The sequence below is a fragment of the Balaenoptera acutorostrata genome, chromosome 15, assembly GCF_949987535.1.
Source record: "Balaenoptera acutorostrata chromosome 15, mBalAcu1.1, whole genome shotgun sequence".
NCBI classification, from domain to species: Eukaryota; Metazoa; Chordata; class Mammalia; order Artiodactyla; family Balaenopteridae; genus Balaenoptera; species Balaenoptera acutorostrata.
In genome coordinates, this window is record NC_080078.1 from 11,279,493 (window position 1) to 11,302,178 (window position 22,686).

The 22,686-nt window shown below is 46.0% G+C and overlaps 1 non-coding gene across 1 annotated transcript; it reads left to right on the forward strand.

Annotated features, from left to right (window-relative positions):
* The first annotated feature begins 14,794 nt into the window (after positions 1-14,794).
* TRNAI-UAU (transfer RNA isoleucine (anticodon UAU)) lies at positions 14,795-14,867 on the forward strand. Its single transcript has one exon. It is a non-coding gene; the product is annotated as a tRNA-Ile (tRNA).
* The last annotated feature ends 7,819 nt before the right edge of the window (positions 14,868-22,686 follow it).

Genomic DNA, 22,686 nt, shown 5'->3' on the forward strand with positions numbered 1-22,686 from the left:
GAGCGTCCTCCCCAGCTCACTCATTCCCCAAGAATAGAAGCACGTGGTCAGTACATCACTGCAGCCCGGACAGAACAGAAATCCCCCCTGACTTTCTCAGCAACCTCTCCCACCCCCAACCTTGCTGATACTATTCAATAGCCCACGTTGACTTTGGGAGGAGAAAAAAAAATGTAATTGTTAAAGCCTAAATCCCTTTAAACTCTAAGATCAAAAGGAAGGTTTCCATCCCGTGACACGTAATTAAACATGCAGACGTGCCCAACTTTGATTCATGAATGCTTCTGCACTTCTAAATTGTTGCCAGGGAGATCAGGGCCTGAGAAAATTAAAACCATTACGCCTCAAAAGGGTACATGATTTTCACAGCTTTCTAGCGTGATTTCCTGTCGTGCAGAACTTTATGTTCTCCCATTTTCTCCTCCCTACCTCGGTGTCCAGGGCTGAACGGAAGCAGCTTTGCAAACATCTTTAGGTTGAGAATTCCTGCAGGTCCGGCATGATGTGAGCACAGAGCCAGATTGCAAGGCCCACCATCTTCTTACTGCTTTATGTTCGACCAGAAGGCAAATTCCCCACTTAAGCAAGATTCCCTGAGGATGGCCTCAGATGCTTGGGTGATGGGATGACAGCATGGTAAGGAAAGCCCTCAAACATATGGGATGTATTAAGCAGAGTTCTCTAGAGAAACAGAACCAGTAGGATCTATATCTATATCTATACCCTCTATATTTAAATCATTATTATAGGAATTGGCTCGTGCAATTATGGAGGCTGAGAAGTCCCACAACCGGACATCTGCAAGCTGGACACCCAGGACGGCTGGTGTTGTAATTCAATCTGAGTGAACTGGGTCTTGTGAACTGGGGAGGCAGACGATGCAGATTCCGGTCTGGGTCTGAAGACCTGAGAACCAGGCGTGCTGAGAGGAGAAGATGCATGTCCCAGCTCCAGCAGTCAGACAGGAAGGACCAGATTTTCCCTTCTGTCATATGCTTCTTCTAACCAGGCCCTCAAAGGGTTGGCTGATGCTCTTCCCCACTGGGAAGGACAAACTGCCTTACTGAGTCCACCAATTCAAGCACTAATGAGTGGGGGAATGAAGCCTGAGGAACGTGGGATAGGGGTGGGCAAGAGCACCTCCTGGCCCATCACTCTTTGCAGTTAATTAAGGTGGTGTTTCGAATGGAAACCTTCCTGCTAATGGCAAACCACATCTGACTCTCTCCCCCTGCCCACAGTGGAGGGTGAACATCCCCCTATTTCTATTCCTCTTGCCTTTCCGGGAAATCCCCAAAACTGAAGACAGCTGTTTCTTACGATACCAAACATTCTGCCGTCACGTCGGCCCCCCTGGATACTGCAGTGACATGTCTGTTTCAAGGAACAAGTAAAACAGTGGGAAGTTGCCAAGACAGAAAGAGCCCCAGGGGAAAAAGGGCCAGGCAGCTTTCAAGTGTCCTTTGCTCGCTCAGTGACTTTCACATGTCCTTTAAGCAGGAAGCCACGCGACTCTGGCAAAGCAGGGGCAAGAGGCATGGAGCGCCGCTGGCTCTCATAGGAAGCATGCTGGGACCCTGGAGGCTCAGGCTGGTGCAGCAGGAGAAAGGCAGGACTAAGTGACCTTTTATTTCTTGGCCCTGAGGTGGACTGCCAGCAGCGGGTCCATGGAGATCAAGGGTCAACTAGCTCAGGTGTGGTTCAGGCAGGTGCCTGTGACCAAGAGACAGACCATACTCAGAATCAGAAGACAGCAGGATCGTGACTGTCACAGGTGTCACAGGGGAGCAGAATCTAGTCTCCAGGGGAAGAGGCTGTACCATGCACAGCTGATCTCACCAAACAGGCTGTGATCCAGGCTGAGCACACCTTCCTGCCAGGTTCCTGTAGGGTTGGGCGGGAAAGCTGAACTGGAATCCCAGGGACTCCTTCTGGACTGGTGAGATCCAGGGAGCGCGGGATGCCAGGGGTTTCCTCCAGTGTACCCGCCACCCGGCAACAGCAGCTGGCTTAGTCCCCCCCACCCCCCGGCCTCCAGCTCCAGGGCTCAGGCAGTGGAAATTCCGCCTGCCTTGCTTAGGATCCTCTTGGGACCGGTTCAAGGCTGAGCCTCTAGGGGAGGGACCAAGGGCCCTGGGTGGGGGTGCTGAGGATTGTGAGATTATACCGTCCTCTTTACGGAAGTCTGGGAAAACTGGGTCAACCTCTAGCAGGGCACGTTTCTGCCAAAAACAGGCAGTGAAGCCACGACACCAACGCACAATGTTATCTTAGAGGGGTGATTGTGGCTACTTTCCATCCAGGGCTGGATGAAATATTTAATCAACATGTTGCCAAATAATGATTTTGTTGTAGCATTTTATTGATAACTAGAAAAGACTAGCTCACGGACTCTCTGTTCGATCAGGCAGACTGTCCAACTCCCCACTTCCCACAGGTAATTACCTGCTCCTAATTGGGTCTGAAAGCAGCGGGTTTATATTTAAAGGTAGGAGCACGGCACATTTTGTATTATTCCAGAGACCATGTGGATGAGAGTTTCGTGCTCTGGGTAACTGTGGCTTAAAGAGCCAGATCCTTCGCTTAAGCTCTGTGTCTTTGGGGAAAATATATCACTTCCCAGAGCCTATGTCTCTCCATTTATAAATGGAAAGGAATAATGTGATGTTCCAATGAGATTAGGGCCACAAAAGCAGCTCTCCCAGTGCCTGACACACGTGGGATTCTCAGGGATTGCTAATCTGTATCTTTCAATGTGGAAAGAAGTGGTTCCCCATCTCTACGTCTTGCTGCTCTGGGGTGTCTTGCAATATCCTCTACCTCCACACATAATGCTTCCTAGCTTATTATTTCTTATCAATTATGTTTGCTTTTCAATATAGCTCTGTCGGTCATCCAGACACGTGAAGTTAGTCTGGTTGTACAGATGGGGAAATTGAGGTCGGCAGAGGGGAAGTGACCTGTCAAAGGTCGTCTCTCTTAAGTAGATGATGGTGTCAGGGTTTGTTGCCACTGAGACCAAAGGGCTATTGAGCCTCGGGGAAGGAGAAGTGGGAGGAAAGGGGCTGAGAAGACAGAGTGCAAGTTACAGGTCCCAGCCATGCCCTGGAGAGGTAAGGGGGAGCACGAATGAATTCTGGCTCCCAGGAAGTGGGGTGAAAGATACCTAGGCTGGCTGGGGTGCGACACAGGGTTCCCCTTCCCGGGGGATTGGTGCTCTGGGGAAACCCGGCAAACTAAAAGGCCCAAGTAGGAGTGGAGGCAGGTGCAGAGAGTGGCCACCATCTAACAGCTTGATGAGCTTCAGAGAAGGGGCAGAACTCGCTTGCATATTGCTCCATGCTCGTTGAGACTGCAGAGTGGTGGCAAAGATGGAGCAAGGTCTGAGGCCTGCCCTGTTTGAGCCCCTTTCATTCAGCTAACACAGGCATGAACGTTTGCTCAGGGGCAGCATACGGAAGAGGCTCCTGCCCCGACCCAGGGGATTCTGCCAGGTGGCCTCCTGCCTTCCTCCCTGGCTTCCGTGTTCTTCTGTCCCACTTTGGTGCTGGATCTTAAACCCTGCTCTCTGGCATGTTCTTTTACGATGCTGGGGATAGATTTAGATGAAGCATGGCTTTGGTCACAACCTCAACACGAAGATGTGTTTGTTGACACGTCTTACTTCCCTACTAAAATTTCAGTGCTTCCAGGGCAGGGCCTTGACTTTCTCACCTTTGAAACCTTAGTACCTGCCCCTGAACCTGTACATGATAGGTGATCGTTGAATGAATGAATGAATGAATGAAATGAATGAATCTGGCATCTCACCAATCACTAGTATTTAAGCTTCACAAGGACAACAAGGAATGTCGTCCATGTCGCCCGTTGCTGAACTCCATGTCTGGTACATGACGGGCATTCAATAAATATTGCAGAATGAACGAAAGGTTCATCTCTATCTCAGGAGCTCTGGCCTTCTCCCTTTCCACTGATTCCTGCAGTGCTGGAGCTGGGAAACACTTTAGAGATGACTTGGTCCGAGTTCATTATTTCAGAGACAAGACAGTGTGACCTGGTGAACTCGCACGCGCTGCTGCCGAGTTGGGAGGAGAATCCGTGCATTCTGGCTCCCAGGCCAGGGCTCTTGACTCACTACCTGCTCCATCTTCATGAAGATTAAGCACCGAGAAAGCAGAGCAGCATCCGGAGTCACATGCACTTGGAGGCCTGCCTGTGCCAGCGGTAAAAGCAAGGGCTCAGAGAATGTCTGAAAACCAGACTCAGGCTCATCTGTCACTCAGCCCAGTGAGACACTCAGATTCACCAGCAGGTGTACAGCAAAGCCATAGCATGGCAGGAATTTGCATCGGGTGGGCTTTCTCTAAGCAGTCCTGTGGCTGAACGCTCGCGTTGCTGGGGGTCCCCGGGAGCCTCTGGTTCACTTAGTCTGCCCCCGAGGGTTTGTTCCCTCATTCTGAGCTCCCTTGGTGGGCGTCCTTGCTCCTTCACCAGGTGGCTGCTGAAGCTCCCTTTGCCTGCCTTCTTGAAGGTGAGGGTAAAGCCCAGCATCAGGGGTCTCAGGAGGCCTGGTTTCAAATGTTGGCTCTGCTGCTTCCTGGCAATAAAACCTTGGGCAAGTTACTGCTCTTCTCTTAGCCTCAGTTTCTCACCTATGGAAAAAGGGTTTAGTGGAATAAAGAACATACACCTTGTGAAAGTACAAAGCACGGTGCCTGGCAGGTGTGGCGTGTGGTGAGCATCTAATAAGTGAGTATCAGGGACTACAGGTAGTACTCAGACTGAGGGAGGGCTCAGTACAGCGCTCAGAGCCTCTGTCATCACACTTCCTGGGTTCGAATCCCAGCCTGGCTCCTTATCAGCTCTGTGTCCTGGCGCCCGTTATTCAACCTCTCTGTGCCTGAATATCCTTATCAATAAGACGAAGGTGATAATGGGGTTATTTCATTGGGTTTATGACAGATTCAAATGAGTTAATTTGCAGAAAACACTTAGACTAGTTTCTGGCATATGGCAAGTGCCAAATAAACATCAGCAATTCCACTCTTCTTATTATCTCATTTTAAAAACAAATTTAGGAGAGCCAGATTCTTTCTACTGAAAGCCTTGAGCTGAAGAGATGAATGCAGACACCAAGACGTTGGTGCCAACATCTAGCTTATTGGCTGGTAATCTTATTTGCTTATCCTTGTTGTTCTCAAGCACAACCCACTGCTAGTGGAGCCCCGCGCTTGGAAGACGCTCCCGAGCGGAGCTCGCTGGGCAGTGACTCCTACACGGTACGCTGTAAATGGCTGCCAGCAGCGAAAATTACATTTGTATTGATCTAAAGAACATTTTATTGATCAAACACGGGGAAAAGTAACCTTTGAAACATAAACCCATTATTTTAACAATGTGTTGCCAGGAATAGGCAAAGGCTGCTTTTATTTTCCTTGTTGGTCAGTTGGCCTTCCCAGGGAAGCTTCCCATATAGGTAGGTGGTCTGGAGACCTACCCTCCACGAGCAGCTGAGCGATGACCAGCTCTCAGGTCGCCGGCGCCATGACCCCCTTTTGCCCTCCATGTCTGTGTCTCTCTAGGCCTTTCTATTGGCAGGCTCTTCAGCCTCTGAATACTTTTTCCCCCCGTCCTTGCCTGGCTCTCCCTTGCACAGCCTTTACATCTCCCCTCCCTCCTTGATCTCACTGGCTGAGTGGGAAAGCCCATCCTCCTTGGTGTTTCTGGATCATTCTGAGCAGTTGGGGGTGAGGATGAAGGGACCAGGTTGCCAGGACCTCCCCACGAAGCACTCACGGGCTGTCCCATCAGGTTTGGAGCACAAATTCATCTGAAGCCACTGTCCTCCACTCTTCCCCATGTCTGCTTCTGGGTCGGACTTTATTAAACGTCATTAAACTAAATTCATGTTGGTGTGGGCTATGAGGAAACTTAGGGCCTCTAGGTGAAACATTTTTAGAAGGGAGGCGTCACTCTGCAGCAATTTCCAGAATGACTCACTCAATTAATGCGTGCACACAGAGGCTTTCAATAGCCCTCATGGGGGAGCTAAAGATTTGTCCCCAGTTCCTGACCTCAGTGGACTGACCATTTAGCCACACTAACTGGAGAAACCCACACAAAGGAGTAAATCACAGGAGGCAGGATTTACGAGGAGTTATGAGTGGCACAAGAATTCAGTAGGAAAAGAATAGTCTCGTCAATAAATGATGCTAAGACAGCGGGATAGCCACATGCCAGAGAATGAAGTTGGACACTTACCTCACATCCTATACAAGAAATTACCTCAAAATGGAACAAAGACCTATGTGTAAAAGCTGAAACTATAAAACTCTTGGAAGAAAACTTAAGTGTAAATCTTCATGACTGTGGATGAGGCAATGGTTTCTTAGATATGACACCTAAAGCACAAGCAACCAAAAGGGAAAAAATTGGACTTCATCAAAATTAAAACTTTTTTACTTCAGAGGATACCAACAGAATGGAAGGAAATGTATTCAAATCGTATATATATTTAAAAAATTTTTGGCTGTGTTGGGTCTTCATTGCTGCACGTGGGCTTTCTCTAGTTGTGGCGAGCAGGGGCTACTCTTCATTGTGGTGCACAGGCTTCTCATTGCAGTGGCTTCTCTTGTTGCGGGCTCTAGGCACGCGGGCTTCAGTAGCCATGGCATGCGGGCTCCGTAGTTATGGCTCGTGGGCTCTAGAGCACAGACTCAGTAGTTGTGGCTCACGGGCTTAGCTGCTCCGTGGCATGGGGGATCTTCCCGGACCAGGGATTGAACCTGTGTCCCCCGCATTGGCAGGCGGATTCTTAACCACTGCGCCACCAGGGAAGTCCCTCAAATCATATACTTGACAAAAGTCTAGTATACAGAATATATAAAGAACTTTTACAACTCAAAAATAGAAAGACAACCCAATGTACAAATGGGTAAAGGATTTGAATAGACACTGCTCTAAAGAAGATAGGCAAGTGGGCAATAAGTACATGAAAAGATGCTCAACATCACCAGTCATTAGGGAAATGCAAATTCAAACCACAGTGAGGTACCACTTCACACCCATAGGATGGCTATTCTCAAAAGACAGAAACAACGAGTGTTGGCAAGGATACGGAAAAATTGGAATCCGCATACATTGCTGATGGGAATGTAAAATAGTGCAGCCACTTTGGAAAAAATTTTGGCAGTTTCTCAAAAGGTTAAAGGTAGAGTTACCTTATAACTCCACTTATAAGGTAACTTATAATGACAATTCCGCTTTTAGATATACACCCAGGAGAACTGAACTATGTTCACACAAAATGTGCCACACAAATGTTTATATCAGTATTACTCTGAATACCCAAAAGGTTAGAAACAACACAAATGTCTGTCAGCTGATGAATGGATAAATAAAATGTGGTTTATTCATACAATGGAGTATTTTTTAGTCATAAGAATGAATGACATTTGGATACTTGCTATAACATAAATGAACCTTGCAAGCATTATGTTAAATGAAACAAGCTAGACATAAAGGCTGCATATTATATGATTCCATTGGTGTGAAACACCCAGAATAGGCAAATCCATAGAGAAAGGAAGTAGATTAGTGGTGCCAGGAGCTGGGGTAGGAGGACATAGCGGGTAACTGCCCAGTGAGCACAGCATTTCCTTTTGGGGTGATACATAAAAAGGGTGACTTCTACAGAATGTGAGTTAGATCTCAATTTTCAAAGAAGAGTGGCACAGACCCAGGGTGCTTTGGGTGGTCTGTTGAAAGAGGGAGCCATTAGGTCAGGACACAGCTGGGGGGAGGGGTCCACTCTCCTTCCTTGTGATTTCGCCCTGAGGGCGGCAGGCTCCTAAGATGACCCTTGTGACCCAGAGCACGAGGAGGCCGTCACTCTAGGCAAATAGGAGCTGGTTCTATTTATGGAGGCGGAGGGCAAATCCTCATCTACCCTGTGGGCAGCAGCAGGCAGGCTGGATGCGTTCCCGGAGAGCACATGGGCAGGAGCCCTCATCTCACAGATGCTCAGAGAGGCTGAGTGACGTGGCTACAATGACAAAGCTTACTGCCTGCAGATCAAGGGTTGGAAGCCATATTGCTGCCCTTGTACTTATTGTTTCAGTCCTTGGCCAACTCTTCCTCTCTAATGACAGATTCAGTGATACCTGGTCTTTCGGCTGGGTCATTCTGGAACTCCAGAGAATTTCTCTCCTCCTCCTCTTTCTTCTTCTTCTCCTTCTCCTCCTCCTTCTTCCTCTTCTTCTTCTCCTTCTCCCTCTCCTCCTCCTCCCCCCTCCCCCTCCTCCTCCTCCCCCCTTCTTCTTCTCTTTCCCTCTCCCTTTCCCTTTCCTTTCTTTTCTGAATAAATTGAGTAAAATCCATTTATACAGAGGCATTACATAAATTCCTCAAAATAAAGAGTGATTCTCAAACCAGAGCAAGCACAAGACTCACTTGGAGGGCTTGTTAAGACAGAGAGCAGGGCGCCACCTTCAGAGTTTCTGACTCAGTAGGTCTGGGGTGGAGCCTGAGAATGTGCATTTTTTACCCCTCTTCCAGGTGAAGCTGATGCTGCCGGCTCAGGGACCACACATCAAGATCCTGCTCCGTAGCTTGAACAGTGCCTTTCCCAGCCTCTGGGCAGGACTCCTCCTACATCATTTTATGCAGGGGATCATCTCACTTGTTTTTATAAGTCTCCAGAAAATTCTGTAGATGAATCTATATAGAATTTCTCCATGAAATTCTATAGACAAACCAATATTATTACAATCATCATCTGGAATTTATTGAGCATCTACTAAGTGTCAGGGGACTAAAGCTCATAGTCAGAGGAGTCTTTTCTAATCCTGAAAAACTGCATGCAAGTTAAACTCATTGATGGTTAAGAAACAAACTCCCGTGGCTTCTCAGCTCTAGAGCAGGACTCAGGTGGGACAGAGGCTGGAGCTACTGAGTTTCAGAAATGACATCATTGTCACCTGCTGACCTCCTCACCCACAGGAAGTTCTGGGAGCACTCTGCTAGAGATTTGTGTTTACTTGTTTCCTAGGTATCCATAGGAACCCAGAATCATGAACTTGCATGCTTGGGTAGGACCCTAGATGTCATCTGGTCACTTCCTTTCACTCCGGGTGAATGTAACCTCTTCTCTATCTCTTGGTTTCCCACTGCAGTCCTACCTTTCCCGTGTCTCTGTCTAAAATGACACAGCTTCGTAAAGGCTTCCCGATTGTCAAAGGAGATGGGGTCATTCCCTCTTCTGCCTCTCCACTGCATCGCCTCCTTTTAGATGTGACTACAGAGAAGCAAGCACTTAAATACCAAAGCTTAGGGACTCTTACAGACATAGCGTAAGCCTCTTATTTGCCAGGGCTGGAGACTGAGGCCCAGGAGACAAGTTAGGATGTAAGTTAAAAAAAAAAAAGAGAAACAGGCAGAAACTCTAAGAAGTTCAGAGGGCAGCGAATATTGTTTTCAGTGAAATGAGGTCTTGGTGGAAGGTCATTGGGCAGTGAGATACCTGGGTGGAAGGGAGCACAGGGAGGAGGGACCTGTGAGTGGCCAAGTGGGGTCTCGAGGGGGTCGAGGAGTGGGAGAGAGAGGCAGCAGCTCCTGCAACCCATCAGTTTCCCAACTGTGACATGGGACAGTTGTTGAGGCCCCAGGCTTGCTGTGAGACCTAGGTGGAGTGAGTTAGACATGAACGGCTGTCTGGTCAGGCCTGGGGATTCTGGAGAGTGACCTGCACCTGCTTCCTCCTCCTGGGGCTCAATGGCCCAAAACACTCCTGTAGGGACCCAATCCCATCAGAACTGCATGGACTAAGACTTGGTCTGTGCTGCTCCAGGATGTGGGCAAGCTCTTTCTCCAAACCCTTTTCCAGAAATTCAACAACCATCCTAGACTCCTTCCCTACTCTGTCTTAGACCCAATCAACCAGGACAACAGAATATGAACCATTCAGATTATGAAACAAGACACAAAAGAGCCCCATGCTCTCACCTCTATACCCATTTGTCCTTGTCATCCCCCATTCTCCTTCCTGCAATTTAGGCTTCAAATATTTTTCTACTTCTTTTGCTCTCAACACACCATGCTCCCTGGAGCCCCCTTGCCGCTGCATTGCTGGCAATGGCCAGCCCCTTCTGCCCACTGGAGCGGACGCTGCCAGTGCCTCATCTATAACCCTCAGACCTTACACACGTTCATGTATCTGGCAGCCTTGCAACTGTCAGGGTCTATGTCTGTGCCTGAGGCTTTCACCAAGCCAGAGAGGGCTGAAAGTGCCGAGTGCTCAACATTCCTCATCAGAAGTGGAACTCAACCCTGACTTGGGAGTGGGTGCAAAAATACCCCAGCTCCCTCACCCAACAGGTGAGATAATTCTGAGACACTCATTTGGTACCTGTTCCCAGAGTTTATGCACAAACTGTGATAGCTGACTTAGTAATACATCCTTATGGGTTGCTTTTTCTTCCCTTTATCTATTCCTTATTCTCTCTCTGGGGTTCATGTCCTTCCCAAATAAACTTCTTGCTCTCAGTTCCTTCTTTTAGAGTCTATTTATAGGGTGAATCCAATCTCAGACACAAATTAATGATCTCATGCTTAAAATCTCTGTATTGAAATATTTCCTTCCTAGACTTTTCCAGGCAGTAAAAGGTTGTGACCTCTATATGCTAAGGGTACTGTTTGCCTACCTCTCTCAGGGCACATTGTTTTCTAAATGCCTGTTGCCTGACAGTATCTCCGCATTATACTTTACTCCCGAAAGGCAGGGACCATGTGTTACCCTTCTTTCTGTCTGTATCATCTGCCCACCGCCTCCCACAGAGTAGGTATTAAATGATGTACGGATTGTTGCCTAAAAGTTGGCAGGCATCATGGTTTAGAGGAAAGAGCATTGAATTTGGAGTCGGGAGGTTGGACTTGGGGTCCCCATCTTTCAGGACATTACTTGTGTAACCAGGGACAGGCCACCTAACTTTTCAGGCCTCAGTTTCCTTTGTGAAGGAGATGCAAATTGGAGTCATACCTCTGGGGTTGTCTCCTCCATACCTAATAGAAGATAAAGAGCCTTCTACTTGGCACACGAGCAAAGAACACCGCCAACTGAGGGCTGGGTCTCCACCCTGAGGATGATTCTCCACTACCCACATTCGGGATTCTTCCCCTCGAATGCTGAAAGGAAGGCGGTACCCAGAAGCCCAGGAGCTGGGTCAGGAAGTCTGGTGGCTCCCAGCTGTGATGGTTTCATGCTCCAGCAAACTCACAAAATGCGGTGTAATTTCCCTTCCTCTTAACTATCAGCAGCGTGGAAGGACAGCCACTCTCTCCCGCCCTACTCCCTCTTCCTTAGTTAGTCATGACTCATTAATTGCCACTGGTGAATGAGTTTTATTCTAATTTTCATGATCTAATTCAGAGATGTTTTCAGCTAAAGATCAGGATATGGGTTTTCAGCTTAGCTAATGAAATACCTAATGAATTGGCATTAGTGACAATTACAGACAGGACACCTAGAAGGGAAGAGCCAATTGCAGCCCTCCACTGAGGTCACTCACCAGTGGCTCCTTGAAGGGAAAAAGCACAGATCTTGTGTTTATCTTCCTGATTGGCAATGCTGTTCTGAAGACCTGGGCCCCAAGAAGTGGATTTGAAGAAGACACATTCGCCTCTTCTCTCTTTTTCTTTTATGCTCTGGTTCTGCTTTTGAACCACCAGCATGATGTGAAAGTGGGCCTTTCAAGTGTAAAAATTACCTCCTGAAAATAGGATCAATGTATAAACTTGCATGTAAGTGAGATTCTATCAAAATAAAAATTCTGGACCTTAGAATAGTTATTCATCAGGGATGGCAGATGCCTCCTCTAATCAGATGGGAATCTGAGGCAAAGGACCACAGAAAGCCAGGGAATGTTTAAGAAACAGTCTCAGAATTCTTGCTCAAGCCCCATGCAGTGGAGTCCGTGCTGCTCTTATATGGCCCCTACGCTCTCCCATCCTCGCCTCGTAGAGTGAAAATATCAATTGAAGGTGGCAAAACCTGGGAAGAGAAAAGTCTTTAAAATCACAGAGCTCAATCACTTGACGTTGACAGTTTTTATGATCTCTGTTCCGGTGCAAGCCAGCTGGTCCAAGGAGAGTCTAAAGCAGCAAGCCTAAGCAAGTTAAGGCATAGGCTTTAGGAGCAGGAAAAAAAAAGACAGCCCCCAAATTAGCTGAATGCACTGCAGAAGCCCTCCTACCTGGTGGCTCCCACCTCCCTCATTATCCCAAAGTCAAGGGTAGCAGGGGCAGCCTCTGTGGCCCCCAGGTTAAATGCAGTCATCACATCTGGGTATAGGAGTTGGGCTTTTGATCTCTGTGTTCTTCTTCCTTATTCTTTCCCCTCCACCTAATTTACCTTGACTTGAATGTCAAGTCATCTTGATTGACCTCCTTGGGTCTTTTTCTGGCTCTGTTACTGGGCATTCTTCCCCATTGGAAGGTGAAAAATGCTTCCTTTCATTTCCTGCGCGCTCCTCCATCTTTGTCTTGTGGAGTGTCTGCTTTGGGCCAGTTCTTCTTGGGAGTTTGACAGCTTTATGCACCAGCTAATGTTTCTCATGTAACCTCGGGTGTTCTTCATGGTCATAGGGGAGCTCTGTTGAATTTAAGAGGTCAAGATGGTGGAGTGAGCGATCTAGTACAAGGGTGAAAATAAAAATGATTACTCCCTTGGGGAAGGCATTATACATTTCCCATCCCTGGCGACCATGGCAGTGAGGAGAGACTGGTCCTATCTTACACATCGATGTCACTTAGCATACTTGGTAGATACTGTTGGGGCTAGAAATATGTGTGAAACGAATAAACATTTGAATGGTTTTAGACTGTTTTCTCTATGGTAAGGAAGCTGGAAAAAGGCCATCATCAAAACTGAGATCTCAGTCCCCAGAGGAAAAACAAACTTAGAGTCTGTGATGTAGAGATCAAATACAGGATTGACACTGTGGCATTCAGCCATTCTGTTCAAGAAGGGAGTTGATTGTCAATGCAAATGCTATCAGGTTTACCCTAAACACATGCCAAAGCCTAGCCTCCAGGATGCCCCTTGTCCTCTCAAAAGTGCATTTCATTTTAAAGGGGCAGAACAGGCATCAGAGAACACATGCCATTGGGAAACGCTAGCACTAGAAGAGGACACAGCGGTCCAGGACTTGGAGGTAGGAGACACAGTGCCAGGTATCCTGACTTCGACAGGAAGTCTGACCAAACTGTGGAGTGGCCTAAGGCAGCTCTGAGAGTGTGTGCAGCCAAGCCAAGCAGAAGAGGAGGGAGAGAAAGCCTGAGGGATGAGGGCAGAGAAGCAGAAATGCCTCCTCCTGCTCAGGAATGGGCAGGGAGGGGGCGAGACACTGTGAAGCCTCGCACCAGACTGGGATGCCATCTCAGTGTAAGGCACAGACTAGTGCAGTAGTCAGACAAAGAGCACCGGCTACAACATCAAACAGGCCTGGATTCTCAGCTGAATAGCTGTACAACCTACTCACTGAACTTCTTTGAGCCTCTCTTCCCTCGTCTGTAAAATGAGGATCATAATAGCACGTAGCTCATGGGATTATAAGAAGGACTAAATTCGATATTCGGCATATTCACTGAGACTGTGCGCCAGGAGGTACTCGGGGCTCAGGGGATAGAGGACGAGACAGGTGAGTCTCTGCTCTTGGGCAATTTTCATTCCAGTGGGAGGCCGCACTTATGCAAAGGAACAAGACAGCTGGTTAAGACACATGCTGTGATGAAAATGAACAGGGCTGATGGGGCAGTGACTCCTGACTTGGGGGAGGGAGGAAGAGTCTACATCAGAGAGGGGCTTTCTGAGGATGTGACAGAAGAGCTGTCACCTGCATGACAAAGAGGAGTCCATCAGTGAGGCTCTGAGGCTAAGGGAACAGCACGCCCAAGGCACTGGGGTAGATCAGAGCTTGGTGTGTTTGTGCGGCCCCAGCATGGTGAGCGACCAGGAGGTGGCAGGGAAGGTGTCATCAGGTTTATGTTTCTAAAAGATCACCTAACATAGTCAGGTTATGTGTATAAGGCAGCTCACACCATATGTTCAGCGCACATTTATCGTGGAGATTGTAGAAATGTTTGTAAGAAATGTTTGTAAGCAGTGTCGGACACGTAACCTGTGTTATAAGAGGCTTTTATAAAGCATGTTTAGCTACTTCCTAAAGATAGTAATTCAAAGGCAATTAAGATAGAGACCTGCCTTTAGCAGTTCAGAGTCTAGAAAGGATGCACCAACAGATCATTATCATGCTCAGGAGTAAGTCCTAGAACAGACGTGTGTGTGCTGGGTACCTCAACAGCTCCATGTTGGAATTGGGTGGGAAAGAACCAGCCGGAAGGAAAAGAAGAAAGCTAGTTCCAGTTGGAAGGGAAACAGCGTGATGGCTTTTGGCGTAAGTTCAAAGTGGTAGGTGACGCTAAAGGAGGCTGGGGACCCAGGCAGGGCTCACCTCGTGGGGATTTGTGAGCTCAGAGAATGAGCAGAACTATGTCACGTTGGTGATGGGGGGGTCACTGGAGAGTTTTTGACAAGTGGGTACCTCACCAGGGTCTGTTGTTCTGGAAGATCCCTTGGGCTGGAGGGTAATTTGGAGAAGGGCAAAGTGACCCTGACCATTGATTGTTCTGGTGGCAGAGATGAGGCTAGGGATGGACCAGGGTGGTGGACAAGAGACGGAAAGCAGGTAACAGGTTTAGTAAAATTTTGGAGGCAAAAAATCAGCAGGATCTTGGGAATTCCCTGGCGGTCCAGTGGTTAGGATTCTGCACTTATATTGCTGAGGGCCCAGGTTCAATCCCTGGTCAGGGAACTAAAGTCCTGCAAACTGTGTGGTGCAGCCAAAAAAACAAAACGAAAAAAAACAAAACAATCAGCAGGATCTGACGACACAGAGTAAACACTCCATAGAATTTTTTAAAATTTTTATTTATTTATTTATTTATTTTGGCTGCGTTGGGTCTTTGTTGCTGAGCGCAGGCTTTCTCTAGTTGAGGCGAGCGGGGGCTACTCTTCTTTGCGGTGCGCGGGCTGCGGTGGCTTTTCTTGCTGCGGAGCACAAACTCTAGGCATGCGGGCTTCAGTAGTTGTGGCACGCAGGCTCAGTAGTTGTGGCTTGTGGGCTCCAGAGCACAGGCTCAGTAGTTGTGGCGCACGGGCTTAGGTGCTCCGCGGCATGTGGGATCTTCCTGTACCAGGGCTCGAACCCATGTCCCCTGCATTGGCAGGCGGATTTTTAACCACTGCGCCACCAGGGAAATCCCTCCATAGAATTTTTTAAATTAAATTGATTGGACTGGAAGGTCAGAGTGGCGTTAACACCCTCTGTCTGGGGCAGTGGTGTAAGAGTTAGAGGTCAGATGCTAAGTAAACACTCAATAAATGTCTATTACTATCATAATTCCTATCTGATTCAGAGTCACAGACTATCCTGGGAAATCCCCTCAAGGAGGCAAGGAAGATGAGAAATTAGTCCTGGCCTCAGGGGCTATGGGCTGTGCAGGGCCGGCTGGTGGGCTGGGAGCTGGGGGGTCAGTCCAGGATGCGGGAGGGGGAACCAGCACATCACAGACCACTCAGCGCACCCCACGAACTATTATTGGCTCTGATTCCTTCACGTGTTTGTCAGAGCTTCCACTCATCACCAGTTGGGCGCCTGGGTGCACAATACCCACACTCAAAGCACCAAGGGCAAAGCTGTGGGGTCCTCAGGAAACGTCCCCTACCAATGTCCCCTTATGCTACCAACAGGCCACTCATGACGGCCTCAGTCCATCTTCACTTCCATCCAAGAGCATGCTGCCTCATCCTGACCTTCAGAAAGGATTGTGATCCGGCCATGTGATCGCTGAAGGGGTCCAAACAGCCTCTGTACTTCAGCTGTTCTCCACAGACAGATTTGAACCCAGAAGCAGTGATTGATGTGTCCCTCTCCCTGGGGCTTTGACATTGCACCACTTAGAGTCTACGTGCTCCATGCTCCTGGACTTGTAAATGAACGGTCTGCACGGCTGTACAGTTATACCCTCAATGATTGAAAATTCTACATTTGTACAATACAGTCAAACCAGACAGATTAAAGTTATGCATTTATCCCTGTGTCTTCCATAGCTCAACTAAAAAAATTGAGTCAAGAAATGTTTTGAAGGTGATAAACCCGGAGGGACAACTAGAAGAGGTGAGGAAACAGGAGATGTCGAGAGACGACAACATTTTTCTGAAGATGAACCTCTACGGGGGGAATAACTACTGATTTAATAAAGGTGAAAAGCTCTAAGTGCCTATAAATGGTGTGGCTAACAGGAAACGAGCCAATACACACACACACACACACACACACACCCACGATCAGGAATTGGATTCACCAGGTAGAGAGGAGGCTCAAAACATCAATATTTGTTGGCAGTCTAAGTAAGGAGCATTTGCTTTCCAAAGACAGGTGTACCTAAGAATAAACCAGCTTGACCCCTGAAGACCCAGGAGAACAAGTCATTGTGAGTGAATGGCATGGCTATTACAATAAATGTGCCCCTCCTTATCCCAACCAAAGACCCTATCAAGATCTGGGTTCCATGGTCTGAACTGGATGAGGCCACCTGGCCTTCTGCAGCCTCACACACCGAAAGACCTCAGGGGGAGGTCTGTGTGATCTGGCTGAAGTCTGCTCCATCCCCTCTCCTCCAGCTCATGCACTTGTGGGAACGATGGAGACACCCAACCGGGACCCCTCGTTTGCCATTCATCTAGCAGAAGCATGCATTTCTGGGTAAAGAGCAAGGACTACCATTTTGTACAGTGAGTTGGATTCCTCTCCTGCTGGGAGCAAAACCCTTGAAAGAAGCTGGCAGAACCCAGTTCTGTGTCCAGCTCCAGCATCCCTTAGATACTCTGCTAAACACTGTAATGACCACTGTCCAATGACCTTGCAGTGACCTTCTCCACACAGCCCCTCTGAGGGTTTCTCTCAGGCAGCAAGGAGGTCAAGTACACTATAGACTTCCTAAAAGCCCAGTGCCTTGAGGGAACTGGTCCTCAGAGGTGCCTAAGCCCTGGATGGGGCACAAGATTGGCTCTTACCCTCCTTCCCATGCTTCTGGAGCCTTTAAACCAAGTCTGACCACACTGAGTAGACCAAGACTTCAGAAAAAGAATGACTGAGGGTTATTTTCCAAGAGCACCCTCCCATCCACGGGCCTCACTGGCCAGAATCGTTGCAGACGGTGGACCCTGGACGAGGAGGCAGAGCGGAGACATCTCCCTCTGTCGCTGCCCACTTGCCCTCTGACTCTGAGCCAGTGACTAAGATGCTCGATGTCCTCGTCTGTAAGATGATGTGGAGGGACTATGCTTGTGTGGGTGTGTTTGTTACTTTTCAGACTTAAAGAAAACGTTGCAAATATAGTGAAAAGAATTCCTGTATCCCTTTGATCCAGATTCCTTGAATGCTATATCTATCATAACCACAGTACAATGATCAAAATGTAGGACATTAACATTGATATAACACTGTTTTCTAATGTACAGACCTCATTCAAAGTTTCCCAATTGTTCTTTTTCTGGTCCTGGATCCAATCTAGGACCACACATTCTATTTACTTGTCAAGTCTTTCATCTTTTAGTCCTTTATTATTTTGTTACTATTATTATTTTATTTATCACCATTCTAATGGTATTTCTATTATTATTAATCTCCTGAAGCCTTTAGTCTTCTTTATGATCAGACAAACTCGATTGTTTTACGAAATTCCCTTCGAGCTTTTATATGCTATGAATTGAATCTTTCTTGCTGTTTGCATGAGCAGTTAAATACGCAGTATTTTGCAGGCCAACTAGGAAGGTTTGTGTAACACCCTGATCTGAGTTTATGGGAGTAAAGTTTCTGATAAAGTCTCCCTTGCCTTCTAGAACCTTTTTTTTTTTTTAACATCTTTATTGGAGTATAATTGCTTTACAATGGTGTGTTAGTTTCTGCTTTATAACAAAGTGAATCAGCTATACATATACATATATCCCCATATCTCCTCCCTCTTGCGTCTCCCTCCCACTTTCCCTATCCCACCCCTCTAGGTGGTCACAAAGCACAGAGCTGATCTCCCTGTGCTCTGTGGCTGCTTCCCACTAGCTACCTTCTAGAACCTTTAAGTCTAAGTGCAGTCAAACATTTACATCCAGAGTTAGGTAGAAATGATGGCATGGAATGAACATCTCACCTTAGCTGGTTGAACTCCGCTGAGTTCATTGGCTTCAAACATAGCTAGGTTTACCCAGATACATGGGTGCTAGAGAGAGGTTGCACCCTGCAGGGGTGAGGTGGGAAAGCAACCAGGAGGGTGGGTGGAGAGGGTGCTGAAATCCAGCCTGGGGTCTGCTCATCACACCCACCACCTGGCTCTGGGCTCTTTCTGCCCACAAAGGGTGCCTTTTTCTAATTAGCACGCAGGTGCTAGTAGGGATTCTGCTAAGCTTGGTGCCCTCAACTCAGACCAACGTGTCAGAAAGCCAGTCGCTTTAACAGCAGGAGACAGAGGGACAGTGTGAATGACTCAGAGAAAAAGTGCCACCACCACTAAGAAGGCGTCTCTAAGCACGGAGGCAGGTGGGGCCACCTGGAACGCCATCATTACACAGGAAGGTGGCAAAGATGGAACTGGTCACACATCTCGCCCCTCGGCCAGGGAGGGGGTACCGACAGATCCACCCTCCTTCCTCCCCGCCTTGAGTCCTCAGCCCCCTGGTGACCATTCTCACTGTAGCAAACACTATGTTAGTGCTTTTACTTTGTTAATGTTTATTTTTCACCATAAAAACAAGAACTGCGCCTTAAAGAAAATTTAGAGAATAAGAAAAGTGAAGATTAAAACAAAACTAAATAATTATCGCTGCACGTACCACGCAGGTAAGTGCAGTTAATATTTGTTAGTGTTTTGTGCTCAGCTTTTTTAATGGGAGTCTTCTATATTATAAATATTTTTCTTAACATTGCTATAGTTATATACTATCCTGCTTTTTAGCTTTCTATTAAATCATAGATGTTTTGATGTTATTACATCATTCAATGTATTACATCAATTTTATATTGTTTTCTCAATTTTAATATCTGTGTAATGTTCCATTGAATGGGTTACATAACCTTTGCATCATGAGGTCTTTAACTTTTACCATTAAAAATTACACTTTGCCCTTTATTTAGGATTGTTCTCTTAAGATGGAATCCCAGAAATGCTATTACTTGGTTAAAGGCCATGCATATTTTGAGATTTACACTTTAGTTTTTTACTCTTCAGATTGTTTCATTCATTCATTCATTCATAAATTCATTCTCTCTTTGGCCCAGGAGAGATTTGAAAAGCACTTGCACACTGGAACTTGCTCTCTTTCCACTCCTAGAAGTCTGAGCTGCCACAGAACAAGCCTGTGCTAGCCTGGTGGATGATGAGAGATTCATGGCCAGGTCGTCCCTGTTGTTCCAGCCAATAGCCAGTCAACCACCAGAAGCAGAATCTAACCAAAAGATGTGTGAGTCAGCCCAGTGAAATCCAGCATAAATTGCCAACCCACAGAATTGTGAGCTAAGTACATGAGCTATGCTATGGGGTGTTTTGCTATATGGCAACACGTCACTGATGGATCCCCTCATTTCTAGATGGGTTCATGTGACTAGTTTTGACCAAGAGAATGTGGACAAAAGTGATGTATGGACCACCTCCAGGGCTGGCCCCTAGAATCTTCTGAAAGACTGTTCACTTGCTTTCTCTTGGCCAGTGAGTCAGGAGAACAGAAGGCTGGAAAGAGACTCTAAGGGATGTAGTCAATCAAAATGGAAGAAGTATGAATCAGATTTAATACTTAGAGGACAGCTGTCCAGAGAGCCACCCGACCAGGAATATCTTGGCTGGACTTTGCGTGAACGAAGTGGTGAAGTGCTGGATGATTTTTTACATTGAGTCACTGAGGTAGTGGTGTGTGTGTGTGTGTGCACACGCGTGTGTGTGTGTGTGTGTGTGTGTGTGTGTTGTGTGTGTGAGACAGCAACTAGCATTAATGAACCTCATGTTTGGTATTGCTACCTAATACTTGGAACTGGGTAATTGATTATGTACCATGCTTATCCTGATATATCAAATCCAAAGACTAGATAGTGGAGAAGGATATATAATGAGAAATGGGTGAATTGGGGACAGAATATGAACAAATTTTTATCCCTGCTAAGGTGTTTATTTACTGTTTTTAATTCAGTGAAGGGCCAATTAGCCATTTTTCAGCAGGAGAGTGACAAGGTAAACTATGACAGTCAAATACTTTCTCTTTCCCTCTCTTTCTCTCCCTCTCCCCATTTTTTTACCTAACATGCTGTGAGCACTGTTGATGTTTACTAAATAACTTTTTTAAGCAAGGCAGGAAGGAGCCATGTGGAATGGTATTACCCTTATCTTCATAGTTCTGCTGTTTTAGCAGTTCCATGATTTTCATTCTATCTTAATTACATCCACTGCTTTGAGTGATGGTGTCAGAAATTCTTACCTGAATTTAGTTCAATGTCTGTAGCTTTGCTTTGCTCCCTTTTAGCCCTCTTCAAGGGATGCACCAGTTCTTCGCTCATCTTCTTGGGAAGGACTCCCTGAGATCGCTCCAGACTGTGAAATGCATCTCTACTGATTTCTGTAGAATTCAATCAGCAGAAAGCCGGCTTAAGCCCGATGTGAAGTTTGCATGTTCTCACCTCCCTTCCAGAACAAGGGAGGCATCGTTTTTTAAGGATAACATTAAAATTTAAGGTTCAGAGAAGGTCTGTGAAATGCCAAAAACCTTTGCATTCTCTTGCTTCTTTCCCTTCCAGTAAATTTCTATGTGCAGTTCATCACATTCAATGAGGAACAGTTATGCTACCTTCCCATCCACTCTCCTAATTCTTTGTACTCAATGTCCTTTGCCCTGTCTTCTTTGTGGTTATTCAGTCTTGCTGAAATAATAAGCTCCAGGCTGTTTACAGCACTTTTTTATATCACTGAGTTAAAGAGAAGGTACTCAGGATAAGCATTTTTTATTTTATAGGGTCTGCCCATGTTGTCTGTGACCAAGAAATGAATAGACTTATCTTTCACTGACAATCTAGCTTTCATACTAATAGTTTTGTCCACTTAACCAACCAATGGTTGCCAACTTTATTAAGGATGCTAATGAATTTAAAAATGTCATCAAAAAACAATAATTAACCTTGAATATAAAAGTATTAACCAGAAACACTCAATCACTTTCCCAAGCTTAGGAAACACTTAGAATGTATTAACTGTCCCTAAAGGAGTAATTAAAGAACTTAGCTGTTCTGTTTTAAACACAAGGAACAAAGGGTCAATCAAACACAACAATCTGTGATTGCAGATAAACATGAACAAAATGGTTGATATAAGATGCTGCATCCATAGAACTGGATGCTCCGATAGGTGAGTCTGTAACATTTCCAAGCAGGCATTTCTCTAAAAGACAAATCAGGGAATAACACCACCTACCACAAACTGCCCGATCATTGCCTATTTGGGTTGACTCTTTTACATTTCACCTGTATTGTAATAACAGTAATAGTAAGAATTTATGATGCATCTTGCAAAATTGTGTTCCAAACAGGTGTTAAATGTGTGCACTGTTATTGGAAGTGGTCAAGACTGTGTTGCATAATGGTTTACAAAGCTGTATTGAGGAATTACTGACATATAACAAACTGCACACATTTAAGCATACAACGTGATAACTTTTGATGTCTGCATACACCCATGAAACCATCGCCACAATCAACATAATGAACATCTCTGTCAGCCCTAAAATTTCCTGTGTCTCTGTAATTCTTCATTCCTAAACCTCTGACCACTTGCCAGGCAACCACTGATCTTTCTGTCACTACAGATGAGTTTGGACTTTTTTTTAGAATTTTAAATCAATGAAAATATGCAGTATAGTTCATTTGGCATAATTCTTCTGAGATTCTTGTACTTTACAGAGGTATCAAGAGTTCATTCTCTTTTATTGCTGAGCAGTATTCCATTATACAATAAATCACAGGTTGTGTATCCATTCACCTGCTGTTGGACATTTGGGTTGATTTGAGTTTTGGGCCATTACAAATAAAGCTGTTATGAATATCTGCATACAAATCTTTGTGTGGACATATGGTTTTATTTCTCTTGGGTAAATAGCTATGGATCACATCGCATGAGTACTTTTAATTTTTTAAGAAACTGCCAAACTGCTTTCCAAAGTGGTTTTACTATTTTACATTCCAAGCAGAAGTTTATGAGAATTTCAGAATCTCCTAAAATTCAATTCAAAATATTATGTTTATTTATAAGTACTCATTTATCTAGGGAAAGGGTCCATAGCCTAAATATTTGCAGCCAACGTATTTCCGATAATGATGTTTTCATTTTATTTATTTTATCTTTTGCCATTGCATAATAAGTATCCATTTGGTTCTAATTTTTTTAAAGCAGTTATTTATTTCTAATTTTTTCCACTTCATTAAATAAATCTATTTCATGGGAAAGCTTTCTTCCTGTCTTCCTGTCTTTTATCCTTAATTGTCATGATGCAGAATTCTTCCAAGAGCTTCACTTATGCTTTCTTTTAGGGTGTTCATTATG